The 8711-nt window shown below is 43.2% G+C and overlaps 1 non-coding gene across 1 annotated transcript; it reads left to right on the top strand.

The window, feature by feature from the left end:
- The first annotated feature begins 2 nt into the window (after nt 1–2).
- TRNAR-UCU (transfer RNA arginine (anticodon UCU)) lies at nt 3–73 on the top strand. Its single transcript has one exon. It is a non-coding gene; the product is annotated as a tRNA-Arg (tRNA).
- Nucleotides 74–8711: the final 8638 nt, after the last annotated feature.

Below are 8711 nucleotides of genomic sequence, written 5' to 3'. Positions count from 1 at the left end.
AAGCATTGGTGGTTCAGTGGTAGAATTCTCACCTTCTATGCGGGATACCCGGGTTCAATTCCCAGTCAATGCACATCATGCACAGCCACCACCCATCTGTCAGTGGAGGCTTGTGTGTTGTTATGATGCTGAATAGTCTTTAGAGGAGCTTCCAGACTAAGATGAACAAGGAAGAAAGGCCTGGAGATCTACTTCTGAAAATCAGCCAGTGAAAAATCTATGGATCACAATGGTTTGATCTACCACCAATCATGGGGATGGCACAGGACCAGGCAGCATTTTATTTCTTTGTGCATGGGGTCACCATGAGTCGGGCTGACTTGACGGCAGCTAACTACAATAACAACATGTTTATGCGAACCCTAACCATGAGGTTGTTTCTGCATTTAGTCTTTGATACAAATAAGATCATCAGCTAACTGGGCTCATTCTTGCAATTATTCACCAAACATTTAGTGAGTTTCTTGTACATGTAATAAAGCTACATGATTTACATTTGCATTGTGTGTTTTAGCAAATCTTATGCACCAGCCTGATCACTTTTGATCTTCACAACAATTCTATGAGCTCAGGCAGGCAGGTACTGCTGTTCCCATTACTCAGAGGAAGAAACTGTGGCTCAGAGAGATGGACATAAGTGACCTACCTCCTCAGCGTCAATTGGATGTATATATGGTAGAGCTGGGATTCAAACCCTCAGCTCTGTGACTCCAAGTTTTGGACTACGTCTGCTAAAACTACAGCGCTTTTGGCCATGGCCGTTCATGATTTAGGATAGGAGAGACCGAGAGATTCTCTTTCTTAATTTTGAGCCCTGGTGGCACTGTGGTTGAGAGCTCCTCTGCTAACCAAAATTTCAGCAGTTTGAATCCACCAGGTGCTCCTTGGAAACCCTGTGGGGCAGTTCTACTCTGTCCTGTAGGGTCGCTATGAGTTGACATCGACTAGACAGCAACGGGTTTACTCTAATTTACTTCCTAGTTTCTCAACTTCTTTCTTACTTCCAATCAAATGTGTCTTCACATCTCCCCACTCTCAGCTTAATTAAAATGATCCAAGTACTGATACCTGTTCCCTAACTTCCAACTCCTGGCTACTCTTACCATGAAAAAGAAAGAAACAAAGTAACAGAGGTGGAGAGAAGACAGGGATAAACTAAGAAAGAGAGGATGCTAGCTGATCTTAACATTGTTTTTTTTTTGAATTAAGCTTACCATTCACAAATATTTACTGTTCACCTAATATATACTGAGTGCTAAGCCAGCTTTTGCGGGAACAAATACAAAACATGGTTTCTGCCATTCAATTGCTTGTAGTTCAGTGGAGGAGATGGTAAAGAAAATAGACAAATACGATACACTATAAAAGTGCTGTCACAGAAGCATGTACAAAATTACGTGGGAAGTTTTCCATGGGAAGTTTTCCAAGGAAAACTTGAGAAAGATTTAGCGAGAGATGTAACATTTGACCTGTTTTAAAGGATGAGCAGGCGTTTGCTAAGCAGAGAAAGAAGTGGGCTAGGAGTTAGAAGGCATTAGGGAAAAGAAAAGCGTATGAGCAGAGCTTAGGAGAGCAGAGACCTTGGTCTGTTCATGAGGTGGACTGACAAAGAATTGGGGAAATGTAACTTGGAATTAATTTTTCTCCTTTAATTTATTTTAATTATAGAAGTAATTGTATCAGAGTTGCATTTGGCTGCAAATTAACAGAAAACCCGATGGACTTAAGCAGATAGGAGTTATTTATCTCACACAAAAATAAATCCAGAGCTAGAAAGTCCGGGTGTATTTCCATCTTTCCTCTCCTCCATTCTTAGAGTATAATCCAACAGACTCAGGCTTGGTGCCTCATGCTCACAAAAAGGTTGTTACACCTCAGGTTTGCATCCACATTCCAAACAAGAAGAAAGGGACAAAAGTCAAGTATCTCTCTAAAAAATGGGTTTCTAGAAATGCATCAATGACTTTCTCTTACAGCTCGTTAGATAGAGTTGGATCACATGTCTATTTCTACTGCAACAGAGTCTTGGAGAGTGAATATTTTTACTTTCCCAAAGAAAATAAGTGAATGTATTAAGTTACATGGCAATGGGGAATTAAGGTTGCAGATGGAATTAAGGTTGATATATCAACTGATTTTGAGACAGGGAGATTATCCTATATTATCCACGCAGGCCCAATATAATCATAAGGATTCTTTTAAGTGGAAGAGGGAGGCAGAGGAGACAGAAAGAAAGACATGACATCGTGATAAAGACTCTTTGCTAGTTTGAAGACTGAGAAAAGAGGCCACAAGCTAAGGAATGTGGGCATCCTCTAGAAGGTGAAAAAGGCAAAGAAATAGATTCTCCTCTAGAGGCTCCAGAGGGAACCAGCCCTACAAACACCTTGACGTTAGCCCTGTGAGACCCATTTCAGACTTCTGACCTTCGGAACTGTAAGATGATAAATTTGTGTTGTTTTAAGCCACTAAGTCTGTGGTAATGTGTTACAGCAGCAATGTTGTTGTTGTTGTTAAGTGCCGTAGAGTCAGTTTCAACTCATAGCGACCCTATGTACAACAGAACGGAACACTGCCGGGTACTGCACCATCCTCATGATCGTTGCTATGCCTGAGCCCATTGTTTCAGCCTCTGTGTCAATCCATCACATTGAGGGTCTTTCTCTTTTTCGCTGACCCTCTCCTTTACCAAGCATGATCTCCTTCTCTGGGCACTGGTCGCTCCTGATAACATGTTCAAAGTATGTGAGACGAAGTTCCTAGCAGCAATAGGAAACTAATTAATACCCAATGAGAAGTTCTGTGTACATAACTTTTTCCATATTTTTAGATTATTTGGTTGGAATAGATTTGTCTATAGCCAGATTGAGAAGAGCCTGTTGAACTATGCTAAAAAGTTTGAATTTGATCCTAGAAGCACTGAGAAGCCACAAAAGAATTTTAAGCAAGAGAGTGATAGTGTCAGATTTGTATTTCTGAAATAAGACTGGTGGCAATTAGAAAATTGTAGAGAAAAAAGGGAGGAGACCAGGAGATCTATTGGGATTTTTTGTTTTTGTTTTTTAACCAATTTGGGAAGTGATAATGAAGGCTTGACCCAAAATAGTAGGAATAAGAAAATGAACAACAATATGGATCACAAAATATTTATGACCTAGAACAGACAGGACTTAGTGACTGGTTAGATGTGGCGGTAAGGGAAAGGGTATCTTTGAAAATGATTTTGAGTCTTCTATCTCAGATAACTGAGGTGAAGAGAAAAGGAGGACAGGTTTTGGAGGAAAGAATTCTGTTTAGGATATCTGTATTGTAAATGCTTGTAGGACATCCTAGTGGAGATATCTAGTAAACAGTTGTACTGGTTTCCTAGTGGTGTCATAACAAAGTACCACAAATTGAGTGGCTTAAAACAAGAGAAATTTATTCTCTCATAGTTCTGGAGACTAGAAATCCAAAATCAAAGTGTAGGCAATGTCAATTCCTTCTGAGGGCTATGAGGGAGAATCTGTTCCATGACTCACTCACAGGTTCTGGTGATGGCAGGCAATCCTCGGCATTCCTTGGCTTGTAGATGAATCACTCCAGTCTCTGCATCCATCTTCACACGGCATTCTCCCTGTGTGTCTTTGTGTCTGTGTCTCTTCTCTTCTTATAAGGACATCAGTCATACTGGATTAAAACCTACCCTAATGACCTCAACTTAACTTGATTATATCTGCAAAGACCCCATTTCCAAATAAGGTCACATCCTCAGGTACCCAGGGTTAGGACTTCAACATCTTTTTAGGGAACACAAATCAACCTGTAACAGTAGTTCACCTTAAGTTTGGAACTCTGGAGAAAAGTTAAAGCTAAAAATAACGTAGATTTTACACTTGGGTTTATCATTAAAGTATTAAGTGATTTCAGTGGTAAAACACATGTCTCACTGTGAGAGACTCAAGTGAATTTCTTGCCTTCCAGAAGTTTATGATCACCATGCTTTGCTGTATTGTCATTTCTCCATTCACATGTCTGTTTTCGTGAGTTTACCGAGATCTCCTCCAGTCTGAGGGCCCAGAAACTCTGTCATTTTTTATCCTTTGTGCCTAATACAGGGTCTTATACGTGGTCATTAGTCATTAAACAATTGTTGAATGGATGAGTGAGTGAGTGAAAGAGTTGTAAGAGAAGGCAACAAAGTACTATAGAAGCCCAGACTGTGAAAGTGCCCCTGTCTAATACAATATGTTGTTGTTGTGTGCCTTCAAGTTGATTCTGACTCATAGCGACCCTACAAGACAGAGTAGAAGTGCCCCACAGGGTTTCCAAGGAGCAGCTGGTGGATTCAAACTGCCAGTCTTTTGGTTAGCAGCCTGAGCTCTTAACCACTGCCCCACCAGGGCTCCAAAGTAAGTTTCAGATGGATTGAAGACTAAGATGTAAAAACAAACAGAAAACAAAGAAAAACAGCAAAAGGCTTGTAAGATCTAGGAGTCTTTCTGAACAAAATTCTCCACCTCAATACATTTGAAACTGTTGTAACTGCAATGAAAGAAGAGTCTAGGCTCTCTGAAGGAGAGAAACCAAGGGGACTAGTTCAGCTTGGGTGGTCAGCCTGCCTGAGGGAGCTGCGTTTAAGATGAGGTCTGAGGCTGAGAAGGAGTTAACCATAGTAAGAGTTGGGAAAGGTGTTCTCAAGCTTCCAAGCCACAAAAGGTCAGAACTCAGCCTCCAGGGTAGAACAGGGCTTATTATGTTTGAAAAACAGAAAGGAGGCCCATGAGGCAGATCAGCGCTATGGAATCCAAGGCCTGCATAAGAGGAGGTTGGCAACACAGATGCGCAGGGCTGGATCATGCAGCACCTTGCAAAGTTTTAAAAAACACCTGCTACTCTGTTTATTGTTGGCCTGACATGGTGTATTGAAGTGTGTCTGGGTTTGTTGAAGTCCTGACCTCTGTTCTTTCTCTTTCGTTAGCCTCTGCACCTACTCTGTCAATTATGGCTCAGATCAAAAGTTGCCAACGCAGCCATGTGCAAACTCAGCTACTGGACAATCTTGGACAAACTGGAAACACAGGTTCTAAACTGTTCTTGAGCAATCGTGATGGCACCATACGTAAGGTCACCAACGCCAGAGATTAGCAAAGAACACTGTGTCTGCCTATTTCTTCCTTCTTCTCAGATCAAACCTTTGAAGTAGGTCCTAGCTGTTAAAACTTCATGAGCTTGTCAACATATCCAAGCCTCTCTAACCCTTAAGAAAAAGCCTTGTGACATAACCTCCCTCACGTTTGTGTACTGACATCTTTCTTGTCTTTGCAGACAGATTCCTCCTGCATCATTCAGGGTTCCAGCTGGACACAGATGGTGTGCTCAATTTATGATAATTGGAGGAAGGTTTAATAAAGGACTATTTACAAAGGTGTGGGCTGGACTTAGAGAAACTCAGTGGGTGGTGGAGAACCCCGGACCTGGCAAAGCACAGCTATTGCCACACAGGCTTGAGAGGAGGTCAGAGGGTTACCTGAACCCAGGGGGAGAGAGTTGTGACCATTGGCTGAGAGAATGCAACAGACTTGCAAGGAGGGAGTTGGGGAAATAATACACACATTTCATTCTCCTTCTTCCCACCTATCTTCTTCCAGGGTTTGCCATTGGCCAAACTAAATGGAATCCTGGGAATTTGTTGATGTTGCCCTCATACCCAGAGGAGAGAGCAGGCTGGTGAAGGGCAGAGAGTGGATCTGCAGGGACAGAGGGAAGCATCTGGCACTCGCCATCCCTGTGATGATTAAGATTGTGTGTCAACTTGGCTGGGCTATGATTCTCAGTGTTTAAATGTGATCACTCCCATGATTGAATATACCGTGAGTAACCAATCAGATGAAAGGGAGTTTCCTTGGGGGTGTGGCCTGCATCTGAATGTAAGCAGATGTTCTGGCTTTTTGCTCTCCCTGGATCCTGCAGCTGCCTTCTGTCATCTCATCTCTTGCTCTTGGGACTTGAACTATCAGCTTATCTGCTGAACTTGGGATTTGTCGATCGTCAGTGAGCAGAGCCCTGCTCTCTGACCTGCTGATCTTGGGTTCGCCAGCCCCTGCAGCTCCGTGAATCAGTAGAAACCTTCTGGTCCTGACTGCCAATCTTGGAATTCGCCAACTTTCACAGCCTGTGAGTGGGAGCCCTGCTCTCTGACCTGCTGATCTTGGGCTCGCCAGCTTCTGTGGCTGCATGACTTGCGGGGGGCTTCTACCCCGATCCACAGACTTGGGAGGTTCTAGCCTCTACAATCACATGAGCTGTTTCCTTGATATAAATCTCTCTCTATATATATATTTATATATTTTGCTAGTTTTGCTTCTCTAGAGAACCCAGCCTCAGACACTCCCTCTTTCCCTTCACTCTCCATTTAAAACCTGGCTTCTTTTCTTCCCACTCACCTGCAACTGCTCTCAACAATTTCACCACAGGCTTGGTAGTTGCCAAACCCACTGGATACCTTGGGGCCTCTGCTGCCTTCAGCACAGCTGACCACTTTCTCCTTTTTGAAACTCTACTCTCTTATCTTCTGTGTTACCACTTTCTGCTTCTTAAATGGCTCATTTTCAGAACCCCTGGCTGGCTCAGATTCCTCCTCATCTCTTAAAGGTGAGTGTTCCTCAGAGTTCCAGCCTCAGCTCTCCTTTTCCATGGTTTTTACTTATATCCTGATGATGGCTCCAAGGTGGCACAAACAGGTAAGCCCTCTTCTGCTAACAGAAAGTTTGGATGTTCAAGTCCACACAGAGGTGCCTCAGAAGAAAGGTCTGGTGATCTGCTTCAGAAAAATCGGCCATTGAAAACCCTATGGAGCACAGTTCTACTCTGATACTCATAGGGGTTGTTATGAGTCAGAGCTGACTTGACAGCAACTGGTTTTTTGTTTGTTTGTTTTAAATATCCCAGAACTTCCGAGCAACATGGTGCTGTAGACAGAAGCACCACACTGTCCCTCCACAGCAAAGATCTGAAAAACTAAGTCAAACAGAGACACATGTCAATCCTGAAACCCTAAACATCAAATGAAGAGATAAAGATCTCAGCCTAGCACTGAATGGAGTAAAAAACTGATAGAGATCAGACAGCGAGGAGAGATACATGCAGAGGTCCCCTATCAGCCAACGCAGCATGGATCCACCACCTAGGACTCCTATCAGAGATCAGCGAACAGTGGGTATGAGAAAGCAGCTTCATGGAGCTTCCAGCAGGAGACAGAACAACCGATAACCAGTGATATATGCTTTCCCACTCCCCACCCTTCTTCACCTCACTTGACCTCCTCTGCTTCCTGCAGTCACAGTCTGTTGGCCAGGAAGCACTGGCTTCGCCCCAGAGCCACTTGGATTCCACCTGCCCCCACTGGCTGGCCCCCTGAGTGCCATTTGTTGGCTGCTAGTGTTGCTTTTGTCCACTTCTTTAGACTTCTTCCTTAACTCTTTCACCACCTCCCCCTCGTTTCTCTCAAATACCTGGCTCTGTGTGCCATCTTTGCTTCTTCCTGAAAGGCTGCAAAACACGCCTCAACTGTGAAACTGCTTCTTGGCCTGTGCCTCAAATCTGGGCTTTTGTTTGTTTGTTTGTTTTCTTTTTCTTTTCTTGGCTTGGGAGCCTCTTCTAGCATGGCAGCACTGCAGTGCATCTTGGGAGCTACTTCCTTACTCTGCGCACATGTACAGTGGCATCCCTGGGGGCATCTCTTTTTTCTTGATTTTGTTTTTTTGGTTTCTTTGTTTTGTTTTCTTCTTTCTCTTTTTCCCTTTTTGTCTTTATTCGCGTCTCAGTTTCTCGTCTTTCTATACTTACCTTCTCTTCTTGTCTCCTGAATACCTGGCACTGTGTGACACCTCTACCCCTTCTAGCCAGGCTGTATTTCACAACCTGAAGCAACTTACCCAGTCCTTGCAGCTGCACCAGTGGGATCCCTGAGGGATCCTTTTATTTTTTTTCAATTTTTATTTATTCATTTTTTTCCTCTACTCTTTTTTTTCCATTTTGTTTTTCTCCATTTCTCAGTCTCTTATCTCTCCACTCCAATGGCAAACTCCCTTATCACTCTATTTTGTTTGTTCATGTGTATGTTTTTGGCCCCTGTTCCTCTCTCTTCTCTTACCTCTTTCCCATACCCATCTTAGCTCCACACATCACAATCTCCCCACTCCTTCTTGCCTACCTGCACTGTGTGCTGAACATCACACCCCCCAAGCAGCACAGGCATGGCCTACTGGAACCTTCCCTTCACTGATTCCTGGCCCACCTTGTCACCCCTAGTACATGCCACAAACAACCCATCCCAGCAACTCCCCTTCAGCTGGACCTGCCCTGCTTTACCATACCTGAGCAACTGACCCTGCCCACTGGAGAAGGAGATGAAATTTTCCCGCCTACAGACAAGCAAATAACAAAGAATGCACAGATGTCTGTTCAGACATAAACAAATAAAACAAAAAAGCATGACAAAACAAACAAATCTACAATCAATAAACAAGGAAAATAACTACTGAATGCCCAAAGACAGCAGACAATATCAAAACATATACAAAAACAGGACAGGATGGTTCTAGTAGGCATCCAAAATAAAATGCCAGATGACTTTCCACTAGAAGGAAAGGCACTAGAACTACCTTATAGGGAATCCAAATCTCTAACATTCAGAGCTATACAAGAGTTGAAGCAAAAAGCAGACAAAA

Source organism: Trichechus manatus, unplaced genomic scaffold, assembly GCF_000243295.1.
Source record: "Trichechus manatus latirostris isolate Lorelei unplaced genomic scaffold, TriManLat1.0 scaffold00126, whole genome shotgun sequence".
Lineage (NCBI taxonomy): Eukaryota > Metazoa > Chordata > Mammalia > Sirenia > Trichechidae > Trichechus > Trichechus manatus.
The sequence above is the reverse complement of the archived record's forward strand: the minus strand, read 5'-3'. Positions and strand labels throughout refer to the sequence as shown.